Raw genomic sequence first — 24,294 nt, 5'->3', positions numbered from 1 at the left:
AAGCACTGACCACGCGAAAATTTTCATTTTGATAGTTTGATTTTTACTAATACTCGAGGTATCTTTCTTTCAGTTACTATTAACACATTCATAAATGTTTGTTTTCAGCGTTGTCTCTTCAATGATCTTTTTATCCTCAGATTTTTTATGTATGTTTTCATCATGTATCTGCTAGTCTCCTTCTGTGTTAATACGAGCATGTGTACTACACAGGTGTGTTCTGGAAGAGTAAAGGTCAACACTTGCAAAAAATCAGATTTTGGGAGTATTGGTTAGTAACTCTGCAAGTGTATCATTAATGCAAAAAGCAAAAGTGGCTTCTATCTCTAGTCATCACACCCGGAGCTCTATATTTATCCTTCCTTTCTGTATAGCTGCCTCAGGCACATGTAAAGTCCTAAAAAGACATATAGGAGGAAAATATATATCATATATGCAATTATAAAGGCAAAATAGCAGTAGTCCTTCAGGAATTTGATATTCTTGTGTTATCCTTGGATATCTAGAGGAAAAACTGATCTTGAATCCTTATCCTCAAAGCAAAAAGGTTTTGGGATTTTCTGAGAGGCATAATCACCATTCCTCTTGCCATCACTATAAAACACATAAGTTTACACTACCTTTATTACTACTCCCTATAGTGTACATTTGACTGGCTTAATGAGACATTTTATATTGTAAAAAGCTGTACTCTTGAGAGCACTCTTCATGCATTGTTAAGGCGTCATATTTGAAGATGTGGTAAAATCAAGGCAAATCAGAAGGCAACAGTAAAATAAAGAGTTCCATAAATATTTTTGAGCCTATAGTTATTCAAATGCACATTAATGTATGGCTTCTGTAGCTAACAGTTCATCTGTGTGTAGGTCAACCTAGATTTTGCAGAGCTACCTAGACCTCATTGATATCAACTGCTGAAATGAACCTCACTTATGCTGCTTACAGGGTTGCACTATTGTGCTCTCTCAGTGTGTATGTGTTGACCTCCCCAAATGTCAGTCCCTGAATCCACAGACACTAAGGTATCTCTCCATGATCTCAAGTTAGAATATTAAATCAGATGGGGAACACACTTTCATTTTATTCCCATGCTTGAACCAATTTCAGCTTGGCTTTCCCAGATGGCTCTTCCAACTCAGAGACCTCAGCTTTTTCAGGGGTAGGCAGTTTCCAGTCACTCTACTGGAAGCCACTCTTCTTTATACAGAACAATTACATGTTTACTTGACAAATAGAAAGAGGGTAAGTGAACATATTTCTAAGAGCTAGGAGACTAGGGTCATATCTTTCAATAACAGTTATTTTACTTATATTGCGTATACTCATATCTTTGGTGTCCTCATTGAGCCCTGCAGCAACTAAGAAATTAAACACAGTTGGATATTGACATTTCCTTTTCCCTCTCTGGACATGTGGGACACCCAATGAGGACAACCAGATCACACCTACTGCTATGACAAACTTTAGTATCAGAACTTTAGAATCAGAACTTCACTACAGTCTTGAGTAGGACACTGAAGACTGCATAAGGTATCTCAAATCTGCTCCTTTCCTGTTTGAGCTGGATTTCAGCTTAGTCTCTAGTATTTTACAGATATTCTTAGCCACCCACATCTCCTTACGAAGAGGCTAACGCAGTGCCAATCTAACTCAGAGCTTGGGACACAGACATCTAAAGGTTAAGTCTAGCTTTTCAGTCCTTTCGTGAATCTGGTTTTAGAAGATATTTGTAAATTAACTGTGCCTGCCTTGCCTACTGCCTTCTGTCACCATTGTGGTCTATGCATATAGCCTTGTTAAATGAAAGTTGTCTTCTCTAGAACAAAATGACAGAAAGAGAACACATGAACATTCACTGAGAGCTGGTAAGCACCTAGTGTACAGCACAGGTATCGGCCAGGTAAAAGGGAAAGAGAAAAGGAAAGGGAATGGAAGGAAAACACATACACAAATATCTCTTGATCCTTGTGAATAATTTTACTACAATAGGTGTAATACTGTGATGTGATAAATCAGACTTACTATGAGATAATTATATCACCCACCTAAGGTTCATCTTCTCAAATTGATATCGATAAATCCTTTGTAGCACAAGACCATCATCATGCTCATGATCTCCATACAGACTCACTTATATGCACTACATGCAAATCACTCATTTCCAGGACTAAAAAGTAGATGTTTCATTAGAAATGTTGTGAGATACCCATTTTCTGAAAAACATTGCTCTTCTAAAAGCAGCATCATGGCTAATTAGATGAATTTATCACCTTGAGCAGAATAAATCCATCAGGTAAGAAAAAGCAGACTTCTGATACCATGTAACACAGGCTTTAAGATCTGAAAGGATCATTATGATCACTTGTTGCAGCTTCTTGTATAATGCAGCTCATAAGATGTTACCCAGTAATTCCTTCCTCAAACTATAACTTCGTATATGGGCAGCTTTCACTGGAAATTACTTGTGGACAGAAGGAAGCAGTTTTATTCCCACTAAATGAGTAGTGAAGTAGATATTTTAGGCAGAGGTAGTCACAAATGCCTGTAAGCACATAGCTCTTCATCTTGGCAGTACAGTATTTCAAGCCATATTTCAAACCAAACACCTTCTACTTTAATTTATTGGTATGTAACACTCACATACACCAAGATTCCTTACAGAATCTCTGACAGTTCAGAGGTACCCAATGACTGGCCCTAAGTCCAAACAAGACTCAGAGTTCTTAAGTTACTCACTTGAGATTGCTGTCTTCTGCTTTTCTGTCTGCTCTCAGTGGGAAACATCACATGAGGGAATGCAACTTCAGACTACATAACTCTCAAAATCTGGTCCATTCCCTATTCACATGTGTTCCAAGAGCTACTAGGGTATCTACCAGTTCCTGATTAGCACAAAGCTGATTACAACAGTTCCAGGGCACATCTGTGCTTTACTGGTAGGTAATGGAATACGAAGGATCAGGTGACGTTCAGATTTCAGAAGATATCTTCCATGAACTATTACTATTAATGAAGTGATTCTGTGTTAACCATGGAATGAAGAAAAGAGCAGGGAAGTGGAGATGGAAAGGGGTCTGAGGAACATCGAAGGAAACCTCTCCTGTCATAAAAGCAGCAGATTTGTACTCTAGAATGCATCAAGCTAAAAATACTGTGATGGAGACCGTATGGTATATAACAGAGGTCTATAAAATCCTTTCAGTGACTCCATCTTCTTTTTATGTGAAGCTAGAGGACATCAAATTAAACCCATGTATGTTAGTCTCGAAAGCAGAGAAAACGTGCTTAAAACAAAACACACAAACCATGAAGTGTCTTGCTGCAATATATTAGTGATGACAACACGTTCAAAAGGAGGATCATGAAATTAATAGGAAAAAAATCTTTTAAGGACTATTAAACACAGATAAACTACCTCCGGCTCAGGGAGTCCTTGAATTCCAATTTCACAGTCCAGCTGTTCTAAGACGTACCACCCCATGCTCTTTCTACTCTCTGCTCTTCCCTTGGCACCTGCTACTGACTGCTGTAAAACAGAAGATATTAAGACTAAACTACATGACCCATTTTGATCTTTATGAAACTTTTTAAAATCACATCACTTGGACCACGTTGGAAATTCTTCAGTCTCTGTGGAGGAAATCTGTCAGCATCCGAGGATCACAAAAAATAATACTTGCTGCCTAATTTCTGTGAATGTCTTGGTTGTTTTCCTGCCAAAATGTTGTCAAGGTGAATTATTATGCATGGAGAATACAATCTGCAGTGCAATTTTGAAATCAATCTAGTTTAAATGAACACAGCCAAACTAGTCACAAAGGATGGATATAGCTGAAGACTACTTTTATCAACAAATAACATATTTTATGCCATCTCCTAAGAAAAAAGACAACATTGCACCATCTTTAATTTCCAGCCAACCTGGACAAGTAATTTTCTTATCTATCGTGTTACATTTACCAGCTTAGATTGATTTTTCAGATTATTTGCCTCAATAAATACATTTTAAAATGTATAAAATATTTTTCAATATTCATGCCTTCAGTCTTAATTGTTCAAAAAGGGTTTGATAAGATCCAGGATGTTGCTATGGAATGCCAGAGTTCAGCTGAAAAATATTTGGGTTTCTTTATTTGTGGATGTATTCTTTCTCTGCCTTCATGTTTCTTTATACTGCACTTGTGGAATTATACTATAAAGAGAAAAACCTGACCTAGGCATTGAAACTTCAGTCAGAGAAGACTGTGTAGTTCTGTTTTTCTCCTTCAAATCTTCACTAGTTTAGTCTGTTAGAAATATTTGACACGCCTGACATGCATCCATCTGCACTGAAAAAATCACAGATGCCAAAAGACATAGATTTTTGCATTCAGCTTCAGGTATTGCTGTTCATTTGACCACAGGGACATAACACAAATATTTGCATCTTAGTGTTGAGTGTGTGACACTGAAATCCACAATTTCAAATCACATTTCCATTTCAGGTGCACTGTCCTCAATGTAACTGTGTAAACCTGTCATTTAATAAATTAAATTGAACCCTTGAGAGCCTTGGACGGAAACACAGGAGTTTCTTACCTGAATAGATCAGGTTTGAAAAAAGACATCCCAGCCATGTGGCAGATTTCAAAGTCAAAGACAACTCTCTTCTCAGCTCAAAAGAGTCTTTTTTTAACATGTGGTATCTGTCGAGCTGTATGTAGAAAGCTATTTTTCTCCAAAATCTGTCTAAATGCAGATCTTGGAGAAAGAGTCATTATCATTTGCATGAGTATGTCTGGGAGCTCATGTCAACTCTGTACAAAAGCATGACTGCTTCAGTAGGACAACAGTTTCAACTGCAAGCAGACAGAGGAAGAAGAAGGCTTGATTTTTTTCTATCTCTTTGCCTGAAGGGTTGGAAGCATAGCTCACTGTTGTGCTTTCAGTGGCACTAATAGGGAACCACAGCCACAGATTGCAAAAGGCATCTTCAGGGGGTGCCGTGTCTATGTTTGATTAAAGGCAGATGGATGTCACTGACTTATTGTTGATGTTAATAAAAATAGGCTTTCTTTTCAGTATATCATGCTAGAAAAAAAGATTTCCTCAGAATCCTTCTCATTTTTCAGATGGCAATAGTACAGCAGGTGAAATGTAATAGTAATCACTAGCCATAATGCAAAATTAAATGTCTGCCAGTATTGTAACACCTCTACACCTCAAAGCAGTAGCATGTCAAGGTGAGCAGATGCTTATTGCCTCTTGTGTTGACCCAGAGCTAATTTATTCACTGCCATATGTCATGCTGTCTGACTTAGATGCCTGGATGGTAGGTATTATTCCAAAACACACCCTTTCTTAGCAATCAGTGTGCTTGTGCACACCTACGTGCATTACCTGGATGGATGGATGGATGGATGGATGGATGGATGGATGGATGGATGGATGGATAGAAATAGGTATTAAAAATAATAAATGCTGAAGGTCAAGGAAGGCTTTGTAAGAAAGGTCAGTGAAACTAAAAGTTGCACATTTTTTCTTAGCCATTGTCTTATTTCCAAAACCTTGTTAAGATTGTCAGAGTGGTTTAGTGATGATGCTTGTTACTAAGAATTGGTATTCAGAAGAGAATAGTACTGGAAATATGTCACAATCTTACAGCTTTCTTCAAGTTTTTCCAAAATGTCATTCCCTGATGAAGTTAAAATCATGTAATTTGGAAGCATGAGCAGTTGATTTATGTTACATCACTGGTAAGGCTCTTTACATCCAACACAATAGATAAGAAATGGGTATTTTTTCAGTGACATCTGTGAATGTACTAGGGAGATTTTTGTTTAACTCACACCAGTTGTCATGTTTTTTGTTAAATTATTTCTTAAGCTCTGCAGATGAAATACTGAAGTATTGAGGAATGTATGTTGTCTTGAGTCAGATTTCGGTTTTTTAGATAGCTAAAAAAGTGTTCCTGACAGAAACAAGTAATATTACAAGTTTTAAATGGTAACAGTACTGAAACTCTCGAACAATTTTTAACAGGAGTATGTGTAGATTCAGAATGACAAAGAATAAGATTAAGAAAATGAAACAAACCCAAAACAAATCCCAGCTATTGGTCTCATTATTTGTATCAAAACTTGGGGTTATATTCTTGGAAAACCAGTCAAAGGGATTTTGCAGTAAAGGGGAACGTGATTCTCAACAGCAGCCACTTCTGGATTCATGGGACTGAAGGATACCTCAGAACTTTTTACTTTACAGCGCTGGAGCATGCCAGGGCTTTGTTGCAAAACTGAGAAAGAAGCGCAACCTTAGCAGAGGTGTTAGGCTTCCTCCTGTGAGAACTGGGTTGGTTCTGGGGAACCCCATTAGTGAGAATTCTTAAGACCAAAGCTCTTGTTTTATTCAAAAAATTCTGAAAGTCCCGAGGATCTTGGTTAGGGTCTCCTGGACCCACAGGCTCTGTACCACACATCTGATACTATGAAATGTATGCTCTTGTCTCTCTGCACCAAAATATGCGTGTAATTCTTTATCCATCTTTATCCCAGCAGTGCTGACTACTGGGATTTTTGCGCATTTGGGCCTGGAATAATTTAAAAAAGTGAATAATCCTTAAATGCTAAATTTTGACAAGTTCTAATTAAAATTTAACCAAGCAGCATCTGCTCCACTGAATCTTAAAGCCTAAATCACATATGAGTTTCCAGGTTTGGCCAAAACAAACACTACCAAGGAGAATCTGTGTTGTGTTCTTCTCCTAAAGGGTACAAAAATCTATCAATGTTAGAATGAAAAAATATGGTGAAATGTTCTTCTGTTAAAATGTTTTTTGTAGAAGTCAAAATATTTAATTTAAATACATTAAACTAATTTATCAATCAACAGAAACATTTCTAGATTACGGATCTGAATGTAATTCATAAATAGAAAACTTACTAAAATGAACATACGAAGAGGCCTGGAAAGCTTCTCCTGTGATCCAGAACAGAACAAATTAGATTTAGCACTTGAAAAGTATCTTAAAAGTAGACTCATCATGTTCCACCTGTCTCTATCCTTCATATCACAATGGTGAACAGAAATAGTCAGGTCAGTTTTCTTTTATGTCTAGCAGCAACACATAAGTAGTCAATTATAACAAGCAACATTACTGTTATTCCTTTTTAATTAACAAAATAATCATAATATCCCATAGAGATTTCAAAAAAGCTCACTCTAAATACCATCCTCTACCAAACATATTTTATATCGTGCTTCATCTACAACCTCAAAAATTAGACTTAATGTGAGCCTCTATTATACTGCTGACAATTCTGAATCAGCATTCTTTTTAAAATCTCAGCCATGTTAATATGTTGTTCATTTAAAATTGGCATGAGGTGCACATGTTACTATTGTTTCATTTTAAAGGAAAAAGTTGAGGTAGCATAACAGTGATGGTCAACTTCAACCCACAAGATTTTATTGTCATAGGAAAAATTGTTACATTGTACAAGAAGATCAGAGCTCTGTCTTATTAATCTATTAAAAAAGCAATTTCTGGAGATTTCCCCTGAAAGTCAGTGTTGTCCCAGTCCTGGTGTCTGATCAGCAGATTATGGTTGTGTACTGTCTCTGACCTCAAGAATGCAGGAACAGCACAGAAGGTGCTTGGATTCAAGGCCAGTGACTTTTCCTCTGAAGGAAGAATAGCCAGAAGAAGTATGATTTGTCATATTATGGTAGAGGTGTAATGGTCTCTGATAAATAGATTTCAGTGGTGTTTCTAAAAGAATAAGCGCACTGACTTGAAGAGAAATAATTCTTCATACCTGCATACAGAAAAGTTTGCAGTATCACTAAGTAAAAATCAGTTTCTCCATCTGGCATTTTTTGTGTAGCATTTCTGTTCAGATCACATAGATGTCTCTGTAATGTCTCAAATTTAACTTTTTAGTCACAAATTATTTGAGGATGACATAATTTTTTTTACATTTATTAAGTTTTGCAGAAAAAAATTTCAAATATTTCCAAATTTGAAATGTCACAAGATTAAAAATAATCCAGCCTAATCCACATTTATCTTTACTACACTGAAAGTAGCCATTTGTAGAAATTAACAAAATACTTAAATAATTTTAGCATTACATTTTATTCTCCCCATTCTCCCTGCCTCCATGTTGTTTGGATGTCTGATGCTCCTCCTTCCCCCTCTACCAGGCAAAAATGCATTTTCTGTAAAGCCATGAGCATCCTACCTCCTTCATAGCACCTTGCAACAAAAGGTAAAAGAACAAGATTTCCTTATATGAAGCAATGCGTTGCATTACAGAAAATAGAATCCTTCAGCAAGCCCACAAAAATGAAGAATGGAGATACAAACAATAGCTTACATACAGCATTACACTGGTATGCTAATATAGCATTATGTTTCCACTGAGTGAGAAACCAGAAATATTTAGGTCAACTCTACATGTGCAAAACTCCTATTTGGGTCAGTCTTACCCCAAGCATAAATAATGGAACTAATTAAAACCAAACTAACAGGTCAGCAATAGCTATGTGTGGTCATTGTTGTTGAAGCAAAAGGAGCCTTTTAGCCAAGTCCTATTTCCAGCCCCATTATGAAACTCTGTGATTTAAGAAACAACTGTTTCCATATTTGAAGTGAGGTACAACACAAACATTACAGCTGAGGGAGAGAAGCAGAAATATAAGAACATTGCCCTGAGACTTCTCTGAGCTGCACGGTCTGGCTGGGTGATCCTCTCCTGTGGCCCCAGGGTCACTGGTCTTCTATTCCTTTCTCTTACATTTCCCCATTTTCCACCTGTCTCTTCCCAGCACTGATCAGTCCCAGAATACCCAGCTGTTTCAGGAAATGTAATTGTTGGAGTTGGGAGGTCATTGCGAAGTGGTATCTTTTATGTTGTCTTTGCACAACCTATGTGATATAAGGGAAAGCAGCAGTCTGGAAGACCTCCCTCTCTGTGTTTGTTTTAGCAACTTTATAGGCATTTGTTCACTGCAAAACATATGGTTGGACACCTCTCTTTCAAGCTGCTGGTGTAGGTTTAAAACTACTAGGGACAATTAAAAAAGTAATGCAGTATTTCTCTTTCCTCCAAAGCCTGCAGTGCAAACAAAGTGATATATTTCATGCCTGAGAAATGGTGAATATTTACTGCAGAGAATTTGCAATAAAATTAAATTATTAATTAAACTAGAGGTATTAATATGACCATTAAAGGTTAAAAATTGCTGACTTCTTTTTCTTTGTATGCCAAGAAGATCAGAAAATACAAAAGAAAGCTATTCCCCTTCCTCCTTCTGTGCCTGTTCACCTGAATGTCTTCAACAATGAACAAGACAATATAAAAGGAATAAATCTTTGTTCTGTGGAAAAGGAATAACAATTCTGTAATATGTAATAATTCTCTATTTGTAATTTTTAATGGTAATTTGTAGATTTCAGAAAGCCTGTATTTTGTTTACAAGAGTGTATCTCCCAGTCCTGTAAGTAGTTTCCATTGACATCACGGCGTTGTCAAAGCTTGATTTGTCCCATTTCCAAGGGCTGGAGGATAACTTTATGGGCAGTGTTTGGGCTCCAGTGCTAAACAGTACATATCCGACATTTCACCTTCCTCTCCACTTAACCTCCCCCAGTCAGAAAACAACTTTGCGTTCCTTTTAGGGCATGGACAAGGAAGATGAAATCAGTCAGGGAATGTTGGAATGGCAATTTAAGAGAAGAAATAAATTAGGGACTATCCTTCTGCACTAGTAAGCAGGGACAGTCGCTTTGCTACTTTGCATGAGTCTACCCATGCAGAATGCAAACTGACTATGGCAGAAATTGGGGAGGGACAGGGGAGGAAGAAAGACTGTTTTTCAATTTTGCATTCAAACTGGCAGTTCCAGATATTCAGAATTTAAACCCTTTCCTTGCTTAGACTGTTGCCTATTGTTCTGTGGCCTTTCTACATCTAAAAAATTCCGTTCTTTCCAATTAACTGATTTTTGCTACATAACAAATCTTCATATGCAACTTTGAATACAAACAACTGGAAAGACAGCACCAAATTTTCACTTTTGAAAAATAAACACATCATACTTATAAAATAGGAAATGCTAAACCACAAGCTTTCACCTAGAAACTGAAATCTTTTAGAAAGTACTATGGTCAATTTTTAGGCTTCACAGCTACCTTGTGCCCCTCTCTTATCTTTGTTACATGTGAACAGAATTTAAAATTTGCATTTAAATTTCAAAGAAGAACTAAGAAAAAAATTCAAGAACTCAGGAGCTTGGGAGCAGGAAACAGAAATATTTTGGAAATAATTTATTCCATCATTATCATGACTTTTTTTAAAATTTAAAATGCATCTGTTATACAATGTATATAATGAAAACGTTTGATTTTAAAAGGTAATTTCAAAATTAAAAATAAAAAAAAAGAAAAAACTTAGACCCAGAAGCTCAAAAGAGCTAAACTCATCATGAGGAAATTACAGCTATGTCCTTAAGGGAAATTTTAGCAAAACTGTTTTTCCACAGTTTGATTTAAATACAGTTGCACATTTTATTACAATATAAAAATGCTGTATTTTGCTAAGCTTTCTTTAGTACTTGTATCAGTTTCAGTGAGGTAACTCAAACAGTAATTTTCTACTGAAAATTAGAGCAGGTCAAAAGTTTATGTTAACATGTTCTCTCGTTTAAATTTGTTTTAAAGGTGAAATGTTGCACTTTTAAAGCAAATTCAGTTTTCTCTTTAGTCTGCTAAATTTGGCAAAATAAAAATCTATTATTCTGTATTCTCAATATTTTTTCTTGTAAAGAGTCTAATTTTGAGGAACATCTATTCAATATGAGTAAGGAAAAGAAACTTTAGTATTGTTACTTTTCTATTGTTCATAAGCAATCAGATACAGAATTAGGTATAAATTGCCAGCCCATTAAGTAGGTTTATCTCTTTTAGATCTGTCCAATAATCTAGTTGATAGTTATTTCCATATATCTTATCTCCTGCTTTCATGCCTTCTGAAGCCCTATAAATAGTATGTACTCTACATGCTCTCACAGTGATCTCTCACATACATAAAAAAAATTTCTGTTTTATTTGGAATGCAGTTTTGCCTAAGTATTTGTCTTTATTCCCCCAAGATGCATGGAAAATTCATCTTCTGAGTATGAAATAAAACAGGTTTTCTACAGGTTATCCAAGGTATTTATTAACACCTTTGCATTCACACTAGGTTTACACTCACTCATATTCTATCTAAGATTCATCAATGTACCTAAAGTTTTAAAAGGTACACTTATTTGATATTTAGATACAATACATTCCAGAAGAATCTTCCAAGCTTGTCTTCTAAGGGGGGAAAAGTGTGCTCAGTGTATTCCTACTACTCTTCTGCTTCAGACGAGTATATTGAAATAAGGATTCCCTTTCTTCTGAAAAAAAGTCTAAATGTATGCCATGCCAGAAATATGTAGCACAAAAAAATGCACTTGTTTGGAGATCCAACTTGAAACCGCATTTGCCCCAAACCCAATGAGTTAGAACTGAAGTTAAAAGAAAGGCAAAGAAATAAACAATCCTTTCCTTATAAAACTTTAATGTAAATTATGACCTTCTAAAAGGTGCCAACACAGAAATCCTGGAAATTGAGAGTGTCTGCTGGATTTATTCCCACTGAGGTCAAAGAAAAGGCTCACACTAACTTCAGTAAGCTTTATAATAAGCCATATCTCCCAGAGCATGTAATACCATAACAATATCAGTGGAAAAAGGGAAAGTGGCATTTGAAAGTATAGGCAAGCAGCTGGAATGAACACTGATGCTTTTAAAACCTTTGTTTCTAAAAGCAGCTCCAGATATTCCCATCTTCAAAATGAGAAGGGAGCACTGGTCTCTGCTTTCCCTGGGCCCAGTAAAATGAAGAATCTATAAACCCAATATAGATGCTCTCTGTCTACAGTTGCTTTATGCAGAAACAGACAAATCCTTCTAATAAATATGACTTCATTGAGTTTTTTGTTTATTTCTTTTATAAACTTTACCATTCATGTAAGCCATGTAAATAAAGATACAACAAGAACATAAGAAGGAACCCTTCTGTATATTATTTCTTCAACACTTCTCAGTAACATTGCATTCTTGGTAACACAATAGTCATATAGCTTAGATTTTTTCTTCTGAAAAATAGGAAAAGGTTTCTTCAATATAAACAGTTTCTTCACTTGTTTATTTTTTTAATGTAATATTTTCAGAAAAGATGCACTGGGTGTAATTAGAGCAATAATTGTCAACATATCTAAAAGTCATGTACCTTTAAAAAAACTTGGAAATTTTAGATAATTTCTAGACTCTCTTTTTCTTCTTTAGTCTGAACATTTGCTTGTAAAGACATATAGGGTGAAATTCTTTCTCTGCTGAAGTAATCCACAGGTTGCAGAAGCTAAGCATGACTCAGTGGATATTTTTACTTCTCTGCTGTCTTCAGTATCAACAACTTTAGCAAATACTTGAAAAAGAATGGTCAAATCTATTTTTCATCTCATCAAGTTGTATCTTCACACAACAACATTATAATTTATACCCATGATCTGCACAGGACAGTGGATCTTGTGTCAGGTTAGTATAACACTGTGTAGATGTTTATCCAGTTTTTGTTATGGCTGATAAAATGTTTTCATAAGAATTTTCCTCTCTTTTCTTCTTTTGTCATTTCTTCCTTTTCCAGTTCCCAAGGAAAAGTGATCTTTTTCTCAAAATAATTTTTATTTATCCTGTCCCTTATTTTCAATTGAAATACATGATTTATTTTCAGAAAAGATATTTTGAACCTCTTCCCAAACAATTCTACAAATTCTGTGTATTGTTCTCTTCTGTGTTCTCCTGAATATCTGAAACATCCTGACAGTTTGAGAAAGTCCATCTTTTTCTTTAATATTTTTCCCATCTTCCACTGGCTAATTTTTTCAGTGCATCCCACTCCCTTCTCTGCAGCCCCTCACTGCTCCCAAGACATGTTTTACATTTGTAAAGGTTTTATTCTGTAACCTCTGTTTCAGGCTTGAGTAGTCTCCTGGAGAATTTAAAGACAATATCCCACCCTGGCAGTGCGTGGGTGCACCTCTGCCTTCTTGGCCTGTTGAAGCTGGTTAAAGACGCAATCATTGAGGCTAGACTTCAGCCTTTTGCAGAGTTAGGGGGAATCCTGTTAGCAGAAGCAAAGGTTTCATAATGGGATGAGGTGTAGGCCATCTCTGCATAGGATCAATGTTTAGGAGGCCCTAGAAGAGAGGTCATAAGGAGCCAATCTGTTGATAAACTCTATGGTATGTGACAGAGGAATCAGATGATAGATTTCTTGAAGAAAAAGTAACCATAATTGTAATTTTCCTGTTATGATTACCAGTGGGGTTGGTGTAAATACCTAGGACTGACAGACAACCAAATAAAAGCACAGTTAAACTGGATGCAAATGTCAGGCATTTGAGGTGGCTAAAGATGAGACAAGGAGAGCAGCAGCCAAACATCCACACCTTTAACAAACGTCAGGGGCACCCTGGGAAGTGAGTACCGTATGGGTAAAAATGAGACTTTCACCATGTCCAAAAAGCCTTGAGGTCAGTAGGAATATTATCTGCAGGTACACATTTAAATGAATGCAAGATCTTTCACTTCAGTGTCTTTGAACATTTTTTTAACCAAAGGGATTTTCTAATAAAAATGTAACACTAAGTCTGTTACTTAAAACAGCTTTAATAGGAAAAACTGTTATTACAGCTTACAGGCCTTTTGAAGGAATAAAACTTTTGAGGGTTTGGCCAAGAAGTGTGGGTCAGCCTTGAATGAATGAGAAGACACGTTCAAGCTTAGCTGCGGGCTAAATTGGAAACAAAATCCTCATTTAACATTATAAAAAGTTTTAGTAATTTTGACTTCTAGAAGAACATGTCCTTCTCTCAACTCTTCTTACATGAAAACACACAATTCCTGTTCTGGGACAGTGTCTTCCAGCCAAGATTTAGTGATGGTGGAAAATAAAGAACAAGGAAGACAGGCATTGAATGTATGTCTGCACAGACTTCAGGAATGCCAGATTAACAGCTCTGATTGCTAGAGTGGCATATAGCTCCTAAGAGCAGAACCACGAGGGAGAAATTGGTTCCCAGAAGTGTAATTAGAAAAACAAAGAGTATGCAAAGATTTACTACTGACTATTGTGAAAATTTATTTTAGCTTTTTTAATCAGGCTTTTAAGAAAATATTAAACCGGTCTTAGAATAAATAAATATTTGATTTCCAATAAAAGCAATAATTTTCAAAAGCCCCAAATTAACTGTTTCAATCAAGCAGGAATCACATATTTGGAAGTATTTGTGTGGCATGGGGATGGTGATATTTGCAAACCAATACAAAATTACTGAAAATCCTGTTTTTTCTAATGATTAAAAAAACCCCAAAATATCTAACAAAAATAAAAAATGTATATAGAAAAAAGTTTGATGAGCTCTTCTAGTAACTCAGAGACCTCACACATTGAAGGGAACTAAATCATAATATTAGAATAAAAATTAACTTTTAAAAAAAAGGATTACCTTCTAATCCTGAACTCTGATCAAGACAACATAGCAACATAACAATTAAACCATAAAATACAGCAATGTTCTCTATTTAGAAAGATAATGAGAAAGGATAGGGCAAGTGTCACATACTCAGGAACCCCTGGTGTGTTCATGGTTCCTTCCACTTGCCAGTAGCCTGATCTCCACCCAGAGATCAGAGGTGGGGATCTGCCACTCAGTTCAGGACCACACTTACAGCACACATGGTACTACAGAGCAAGAGGCATGATGCAGTGTTGTAAGGTGTCCAGGGTGACAGAGGGCAAAAGTTCTCCACATCCCACAGATTCAGCAACTGACAGAAGTGTGAGAGTTTTAGGACTTCCTAGTGTCTAACCAATTAGATAAGGGCTAATTTGCGTATGTCTGCATGTTCTGCAATCCCATGTCTGACAGCAAGAAAAATACTGTCTAAAGCTGCTGACGTAGGGCCAGATTGCATCACCACCCAACAGACATGTGAAAACCTTGTCATCAAGGCACTGCACACTCTGCAGAAGTAAGGGGTCCTCAGAGTGAGCAGGTGGTTCAGAGTAGGAGTCTACAGTGATCAATCTGAAGATTAATCCCTTTTAGCCAAAGCAAAAGCCCTCACTGACTTCATCAACCTTTGGGTTTGAGTCTGTGCCCCCTGTCAGAGAGAAAGGCCCTATGCTCAAGCATGTGGCAAGGAGGAAAGCTGGGACATGCCAGTTGAAATACATCTCATCAGCACTAAAGACTAGATCATCAGCTGAAAACAAAGTGTGTATGCTTGTCTTCTGAGGCTCTAATACTCTTCCATGCCATTTTTCAGTCCCTGAAGAAGGTACATATTCCAGAGGGCGTTTCAGAGATTAACATGTAACAGCAATTTTGGCACTTAAAAGTTCAGTCTGGCACTGCCTTGTGTGTTCCAAGCAGATACCAACTCAAAGGCCATCCTTCAGAAGATAGTGACAAATACAAATGAGGCCAAGAGGCCTACCAAACAGCTAGGACCCCAAAAGGAAGATAGCCATGGGCAAATGAAGCAGCTGCCAAATCCACTATTTTATTGGTGGTACCACTAGATGGTATCCATTCTCTAAGTTTCCCAGGGGGTTTTTTGTCAGTTGCTTTGTCAACCTGCACTGGCACAAAAGTGCTTATACTGAGTAAACTTAAACCAGTACTTAGGGAGTCTAAGCAAGTGACTAACTTACTAATCTTTTTTTAAATAATATTTTTTTGCTTCTATTAGACTTGATATTAATGACAAACATCGCAAAAGGAGTTGTATAAGTACATCTACTGCATCTGTCTCTGCTGATTAGTGTGGAGATCCCTAGCCAGAAACAGAAATGCTGCCTTGATAGCCAGGCCTGTGAGCAGCATGTTTCAGTCTCTGAGCACTTTGCCACAGGCATCTGCTAAGCCTGCTACCAGAGGAGGACAAAGAACTGTGCTGTGCAAAAGAAGAGGTGTGTGAAGAAGCTGGAAATCAACAAGCAAGGATCCTAAACCCATTTTCCAAACTCAACTGTTCCCAGTTAAGTGCAATGTAAGCAATGACAGGAAAAATCTTTGCTCCCTTAGCACGAGTGTCAGCTAATGGGGTGATTGAGGAGTTATCATTCAGCTGGTTTAGATTACAGTGAACAGCTTGTGCTTTTAGGCTAATCTAGTAACAGGTGGACTCTGTTTATTTTTCATTCTTTAAGGGGATACCCTGTTTGGAATTAACTGTAAATTACTGCTTTCAGCTTCTTTGGCTTCAATGATTTTACTTGGAAAGCAAGTCTTTAAAGTCCTTCACCATAAGCAATGTAAGGAAAGATTCTGTCATTCTCAGTTATTACAAGAGTCTGTTTCCACTCCTACTGTGTTTCTTCAGACCTGTAACACATAAGAATACTTGCCCACAAAATGATAGAGTGCACATTTTCTGCAAAATGCTAATCCAAGTTTTGGTAACTCTTTTATCCTCTTGTACCTCTATTTTTGATCTTTCTTTTTCCCATGTATCCAGATGTGATTTTAACCTGTGCTTTGCTTCTCCTTGTTAATGGAACTCCATGGTCAGACAATAATTTGCTTTAGAAATGTATGTTCTTCATAACAAAAGAAATGGAAAGGGTTAATCTATCAGCTATTCTTGCAATAAAGTATGGGACTGTTTCATCTTCATTGCTTTCTCAGGTCTGTCACTCTTATTTAAGCTTTAGAAAAGAACAAGGAAGAGGAATTTTGGTAGAAGGAGATGGTGCAGCACTGCTACAGGTACAGGGAAATAGTAGAACACAGCTCAAAACCTACATCCCTCCCCTTCTGGACTGGACTGAAAGAAACCAAGTCCTTGGGCCAACAATGTAACTCTCAGCAGCTTGCCAGAGATGCACCAGGGTAAGCAAGATACTGCATCTGACTATAGAAGCCCATGGCAGTATCTCTGACCATGGCAGGGAAAGGAAAGGTCAGAGAAGTAATTATCTGTCAGTATTTAGAGGGAAAGTGTTGTGATTTAGGGATGATAAAGGGAAGTGATCCTGCAAGGTGCTTCAGAATTCTTCATGCTTAGAGTCATGATGCAGAGTACCAGATTATGATAGTGGCTTTTTATATTTGTGTATGTGTGTATTAATGTGCCTACTGAGCACAGACACTGCAGCAATCCTTACCCAAAATGGTCACCACTATGCTGGGTAGTATATGTGTTAACAAACCTCCCAGTTTTGAAGAGAGTACAGTCAACCAGAGTCAGTTTATGGAGCACAAGAGAGATTTCAGAGCTCACATTTCAAACTGCTTCTTTTTTTGTCTCCAGTACAGTTCTTCAGCGGAAGCACTTTTGTAATTCCTGACGGCCAGTGTGACAGCCTATGCAGTATTTCACTTGATCCCTCTGCTTTTAGTTCTCTCTTGAATAATCAGTTTTTCCCAATGGATCTGCAACACAATTTACAAAGTAAAGTTTATTTGTTTTGTTTCAGTGTCCTAGCACAACCAGGCATTTTGGAGGTGTTCAAACAGGCACAGACTTTTATCTCCCTGCTGTTCAGAGAGAGTAGTAAAACCATTCATTTACTGTTTCAAAAAGTAGGTGTCAGTTACAAAGAAGTTTTGCAATTAACTCCTACCAGCAGCTTGCCTGAGCTTTTCTTGACCCGTGAAGAGTGGTATAAACTATGGGAAATCAAACTTTTCTGTGAGGCATTCAGGATATGTGGATCCATTTCTAACCAGAAACTTCTGAAAATAGCCTACGTCTTGATGAATGCAAAGAAGAACATTTCAGCTCTTGTGCTGAATCATATAATAACATTAACTGAACTACTGGTAATTTTATATTATCTGTATATTTGCTTCAAAATAGTTCTGACAACGTGCAAAACAGGGAGGAAAGTAAAATAAAGAACATAAAGAAGAGCAGACTGATGTGATGTTCAGAAGGCTTCAATGTTCTGAAGACCTGTTTGACTTGTGAGCATCTGCTTCAAGCTTTCCCTCTTACTGTCATAGAACAAAAGTCACTTAGCTGCTTACCAGCAAGCTTATGTTTTTGCACCACCAAGCCAGAATGAAAACAGGAACAAGGGTGCAAGTGTCAAGCACTGCCAACCTAAGTATGATTGATTTATGCCAGCTCTGGAATGAGCTGTGAGAGCATGTGATGATGACAATCATTGTCATATTTCAATTAGGCCAACACTTCCTCCTCCTAATCTAAACCAAACTCATTTAAAGAAAACTTGCTCAACAAAGAAGCTGGGTTTTTTTACATATTTAGAGAAATATAAGGGATTCTCTGAATCCTTACAAAAACCAAGGGCTAGCTGGAGTCCTTTGGACACTTTTGTCGACAAGATTCATACCCCATCTCAGTATGGGGCCTATGGAGGGGAAAAAATAAATCAAAAGTTAAATGCAACAAATTAATATAAAGTAATATCTCCTGAGCAGGGATGATGAGATCTTGCTTCCTCTGGATTTGCAAGTCCCATCTGATTTCCTGCATGTCTAATAACATGCAGGCTCCAGCTAAAGCTTTTTCTGCAGTTGGGTTATGTATGGAAACTGTCTTCTATGATTTTTTTTTCTGACACCTAAGAAGTGCAACTACTTACTGAAGCTTTGAAGGTAGTATTTATCATACCTGATTGCTCTCTCCAGCTGCCCAGCTTCATAAAATTTTTAAGTACTCTGCATTTGCAAGACTTCCTACTCTCTTTGTCAAGTAGGCTTGAAATTGGCCAACATGTCCTTAAAATCATAAGAGAAGAGCACAAAACTGACACACAAAAAGACAGATAGACACACAGAGTACATGGCAGTTTTTCCGCTGGCTCCAGGCTGAAATGCTGACAGAAGGCAGCAATTACAGAGAAAGCTACAAATAAAACCCATCTGGATTTTTTTGAGCTTAACTAAGAACCCACAGAACAAAGAACTGCACTGCCCCAGTTACAATGGCTTGGAATTGTGTACTGGGCAGCTGTATACATTTCCTTGGCATATGGAGCCAGGCATTGGTGAAAATGTAGCCCAGAAAAAGCAGAGCCAGATAAAATAATCTGTGGTTGGTACGAGTCAATACATGGTCATATCAAAAATGGTTCTTACAGGAAAAGAGGAACAAGAAGAAAGGTAGAGCATCTCAAATTGTTCCTTTCCTCCTGGATAGGGCAGCTATGCCTACATCTTTTTGTTAAGCCACAGCCACTCTCTATTCTTTTTCTCTCCTTAAGCTCTGCTTACTGACGTACCTCAGCTTCTACAAAAATCGTATTCAGCTGGACAGGTGAGGCTTTTTGGCTCTGAAATCAATGTAAACCACTCCAGAATCTGCCTAAAAAACTCCTCTAGTAACTATTGAAATTTCAGGATTTAGGAAAAGATTATATACAAGATACTGCAATTTAGGATTTATTTTAGGAACCATTAAAAAAAAATAAATAGAGAAATCGTCACTACTTAAAAGTGGGTTTTGTGGTTAGCTGTACTTCAAAGTAACCAAGTTATTTCCTACATCTGAACAAACTACCATCATTCCTTTGGCATTAGTCTGACCTGATTATATGCTGCCATACATAAAAGTTGCACCAAAACCAGCAATAGTGCAAGAACTATGGTATCTGCTACTGTTTGGCATCCTCTCCTAGTCCTTTTTCCACTAGGAAGTTGTGGCTAAAGAAAATGCAATGATATACAAGGAAGCAGAATGATTTAAGAGTCAGTTAGGGTACTTTAGACCATATTTGCTTCATGTGAAGATTTCCTGACTTACTTCAGAACCCCAAGTTCTGGTGTCTTATACAGATTTCCAAAAGTCTTTGATCAAAGCTAAAGGACTGAAGTGCCTAGTGGAAATGCTTGGCCACTTAATACTTGTATTTGTTGAAGATAAATAATACTGCTGGGCAATCCAGGGCTTCCAACAAGGAAACAATTTGTATGCTATGCTTTACAAGGGAGCTGAGTACATGCCAGAAACAAATAGTCTGTACTTATCTGATGTATTACTCCTCAAATGGATAGCTTGACACAACTCAAAAAGATGAATAACATGGACCACACAGGCTTAAAAAAGTCAATCTGTACCCTCTCTCCCTCTGAACAAAGATGGGGTATCTCACCCCAATATATTTCAGCCCTGTGCCAAAATGTTTCACCCAACCGCACCTACCTTGCAAAACCTTGGGTTGTCAGCCATGGGTCTTAGTAATAAAATTGTCTCAGTGTTCACTTAGATTGTTCATTATTGCTAGGATTGATTGTCTAAAGATCGCAGTCAAGATTACAGACAAAACAGCCTGGACAATGTACAGTTTGCAAAGTTGTTACTGCCAGACCAGTATAAACTCTGTGAACTCCAGTTGTGGTGTATGCATTGGCCTACATAAAAAGCTGGAGGAGCTCTGATACATGTAGTTCAATAAAAAGAAGATTGAGAGATGATTTCAACACCAGTTATGTGAAAGAAGACATGACTAGATAGTTCTTTAATCTAACCAGTAAAGGACTAACAAGATTCAACAGGTGAAGCTAGACAGATTCAGACAAGAAGTATTAATTACATTATTAAGGGAAGGTGGTTAACCATTGGAGCAACATATGCTGTGCCTGTGCTAGATAAACCCTTATTTGAAGAATCAGGGTAAAATACTGTCTCCAGTTACAATCCCCAAGAATTTTGGGAGGCATGCTGGATGTATGGCTAAAGGGAGTGCTTCAGCTCCAAAAGGTGGAGAAATCATGGGCATCTATGTGACTCATTTTGCAAGATGGGAGATCGGATCACCACAATGGTCTTGTGTTGTCTCAAACTCCTGGAATAACAGACAGCCTTTGCTGGCTGTTACATCTAGCTGTCCAAACAGGGAATACTTGATGGAAGTACTCAGAGGAGACAGAAAGACAAAATAGCTTGTCCATGACCAAAAATATGGCACCACCATGACAAGACCTCTTCTCTCTCCGCTCTTAAAATGGATATTCTCAAGTTGACCATATTGCCTCCATCTGTGGTTGGTTACGCGCGTCTATTTGTGGAACATCTGACTTGTATTAAAATTTCTAGCCCTTTTAGTAATTAGACTTCCATAGGATTTTGTTCAGAAACTGGGCAAGGTTCGTTGTTAACTGACTTCTGAGCTGTTAACTGTATGTGACTCAGGTCTGTATTTTGTGACTGAGAGATAATACATTCACATGCATTTTTAAACCTATTCATTTAAGTTTTCCTGAAGCTTCAGCACCTTAGTCCTTTAGGCATTTTTAGGAACAGTGCCATTAGACTTTAATTTGTATCAGAAATCATATTTAAAGTCCACTGGTATGCTTCATGAAGCCTGATGATCTAAGTGGTAAGGTAATATACTGATACTAAAAAAACTTAGATTTGGTTTTTGATATGCCCTGGGCCATGGTGACTTGCTATGTGGTATGATCTCCCTTTCTCCTAATACTCCTTGCATTGTCAGGCTAAGATATGTTTATGAACATTGCAAATGTGTTACTCTTTGTAGCTGTGACAGTTTAAAATAGAAAAAAATAACCAAAACAAACCCACAAAGTCTGCAAGGAGAGGTGGTACCTTTGACTTCCCAGCTCCCATTACTGCAAGTAACAAATGAATTTTCAGGCACATAAGTCTTTCACCTGCCATCTCTAAGTGATATAGAGGATACCATTTGTCAGCACTGAAAGTGATCTAGATGTGATGCCTCATACAAAATTCCTTCTTGAATGCTTTTTCAGAAGACCACAAAACCATTAGGAAAATTATTCTGTGTGCAACAAGTGAACTTGACAGGAAGGACCAGATCCTCACTGGTATCCTTAGCTTCTACTCTTAATACCAATAACTGGTTCCAATATATCTATTCAGAGATATTTCATCAGGCTTTCCTGCACTGTTGAATGCATGTGGATGTGTTTACATAACACTGTTCTAGTGTCTCCAAGGGAGTATTTCAAATGATAGCATAGACTTGTCCTAACAGAGCCCTTTTCTAAAGGTTCCAGGAAAGGTTTCCTAAAGAGGCACCACACAACATGTCAGTTAGTCAAGTCTTCATACTGTTAGAAGTATGTGCCACTTCTTTGCAAGCTATATCAGTTTCAGACTTTCGCTGTTGTTGGAATTAACTCTTTAGCTGTCACATTTGTAAGCTTGTCTTTGCCAGAAGTGACAGAAGTCTGTGGATTAAGCTCAATTTAAAGAACCACCACACCAGAAGAGAGGCCTAAAAACTGAAGTAAACACCCTTATCATTTTTACAATGGAAAAACAGAGGTGATAGAAGTTCCATGGGCTATATGCCAGTTCTTATGCTTAAAAGGGAAGAAAGAGCAAAGGAAAACGTGGGGTCACTTTTTCTGTCATAGTCTACTGTATCATCCCCTAAATAATTCATGGGGATCCAATCCAACGTCTACTGTAAACAGCTGTAGTCTCTCTGTAGTCTAGAGTAGTATAGTCTCTCTCTGTGGAGAGCACCCATAAACTGGGGGAGTCTGCCTTGCATCAGCAGGGATGTCCTTCATAGCAACCAAAGAGGAATTGAATGGATGTTTTTCCTCCTAGATGTCATGCAATCACTTGTAGCATTTTACAAATGCAACAATTCTGTGTGGGTGGCATTCTGCACTTGTATTCTATTAAGATGAATCTTCACCACAGTGATAAATGAAGCTCTGGGGGAACACCATAAGTTTCTACCCACTTTATTGTAGCATATAATAGGTTTTCATTGGAGAACTGAGTTGATGTGGATAGTGTGTGCTGACCTTGAGCAACAGAGATCAGTAAAGCTGAGTGCTCAACCTGGTTACATCTGTGTCGATAAAAGGGTGACTCACAATTGACTGTGTTCTCTCATTTTTGCCATGACAACAGATATTCAGAGTCATCTGGCACCATTCTTGACTGTCATTTCAGCAATTGTGGCAGTTCATCTGCTGCAAATTAGCCTTTAGGTCTGGTCAATCCGTGTCCTACCCTCCCTGGAGTTCCCATGTCCTTAAAATGCCTAATGAAAATCCCTGCTACTACAGATCTTCTTGATTTCCTCTCCAACTCTTTCTTCCTCCTGACTAAAGAGCCCACTAGTTTTCCTTAAAATCTATAGGCAGCAATCAAAGAGAAAACTCCAATAAACCAAACTTAAATTATTTATTTTTATTTGAGCATTTCAGTGTTTCAATTCTTATTCAACTTTGGAGATCTTTAAACTCTGTTTTTCTTTCAAATGCTGACCCCTTGATACTACCCTCAACAGCAGGGGTGAAGGTTCCTATTCTTATCTTCATGCCACACAACTTCCTCTCTCAACTCTAGATGTTCCAAGCAACTCAGTTACATCCCAGCTTCCAAGCACTGCGCAAGAACAGTGTCTTATGACTTCCACAAAGTCCAGGGTTAGGTTTACACCCTGCTTCCCAATCCTGTAAACACTTTTAATAGCATTATTGCTGTAACTCTTTCAAAAGAAAGGATGGAATTGGGAGTGGCTGAGGCCGTAGTTCTCAGTCTAAATCTACTTTTCTGTTAAAGATCTTGAAGATCACAGAATCACAGAATCACAGAATCATCTAGGTTGGAAAGGACCTTGAAGATCATCTAGTCCAACCGTTAACCTAACACTGACAGTTCTCAACTACACCATATCCCTCAGCGCTATGTCAACCCGACTCTTAAACACCTTCAGGGATGGGGACTCCACCACCTCCCTCGGCAGCCCATTCCAATGCCTAACAACCCGTTCTCTAAAGAAATACTTCCTAATACCTAGTCTAAACCTTCCCTGGCGTAACTTGAGGCCATTACCTCTTGTCCTATCACTTGTTACTTTGTTAAAGAGACTCATCCCCAGCTCTCTGCAACCTCCTGTCAGGTAGTTGTAGAGGGCGATGAGGTCTCCCCTCAGCCTCCTCTTTCCAGACTAAACAACCTCTCTCAGCTGCTCCTCGTACAACATGTGCTCCAGACCCTTCACCAGCTTCTTTGTCCTTCTCTGGACATGCTCGAGTCATTCAATGTCCTTTTTGTAGTGAGGGGCCCAAAACTGAACACAGGAATCGAGGTGTGGCCTCACCAGTGCCAAGTACAGGGGTAAGATTCCTTCCCTGTCCCTGCTGGCCACGCTATTTCTGATGCAAGCCAGGAGACCATTGGCCTTCTTGGCCACCTGGGCACACTGCTGGCTCATGTTCAGCGGGCTGTCA

Source organism: Strix uralensis, chromosome Z (assembly GCF_047716275.1).
Source record: "Strix uralensis isolate ZFMK-TIS-50842 chromosome Z, bStrUra1, whole genome shotgun sequence".
Taxonomy (NCBI): Eukaryota; Metazoa; Chordata; class Aves; order Strigiformes; family Strigidae; genus Strix; species Strix uralensis.
This window is presented reverse-complemented; position numbering follows the sequence as displayed.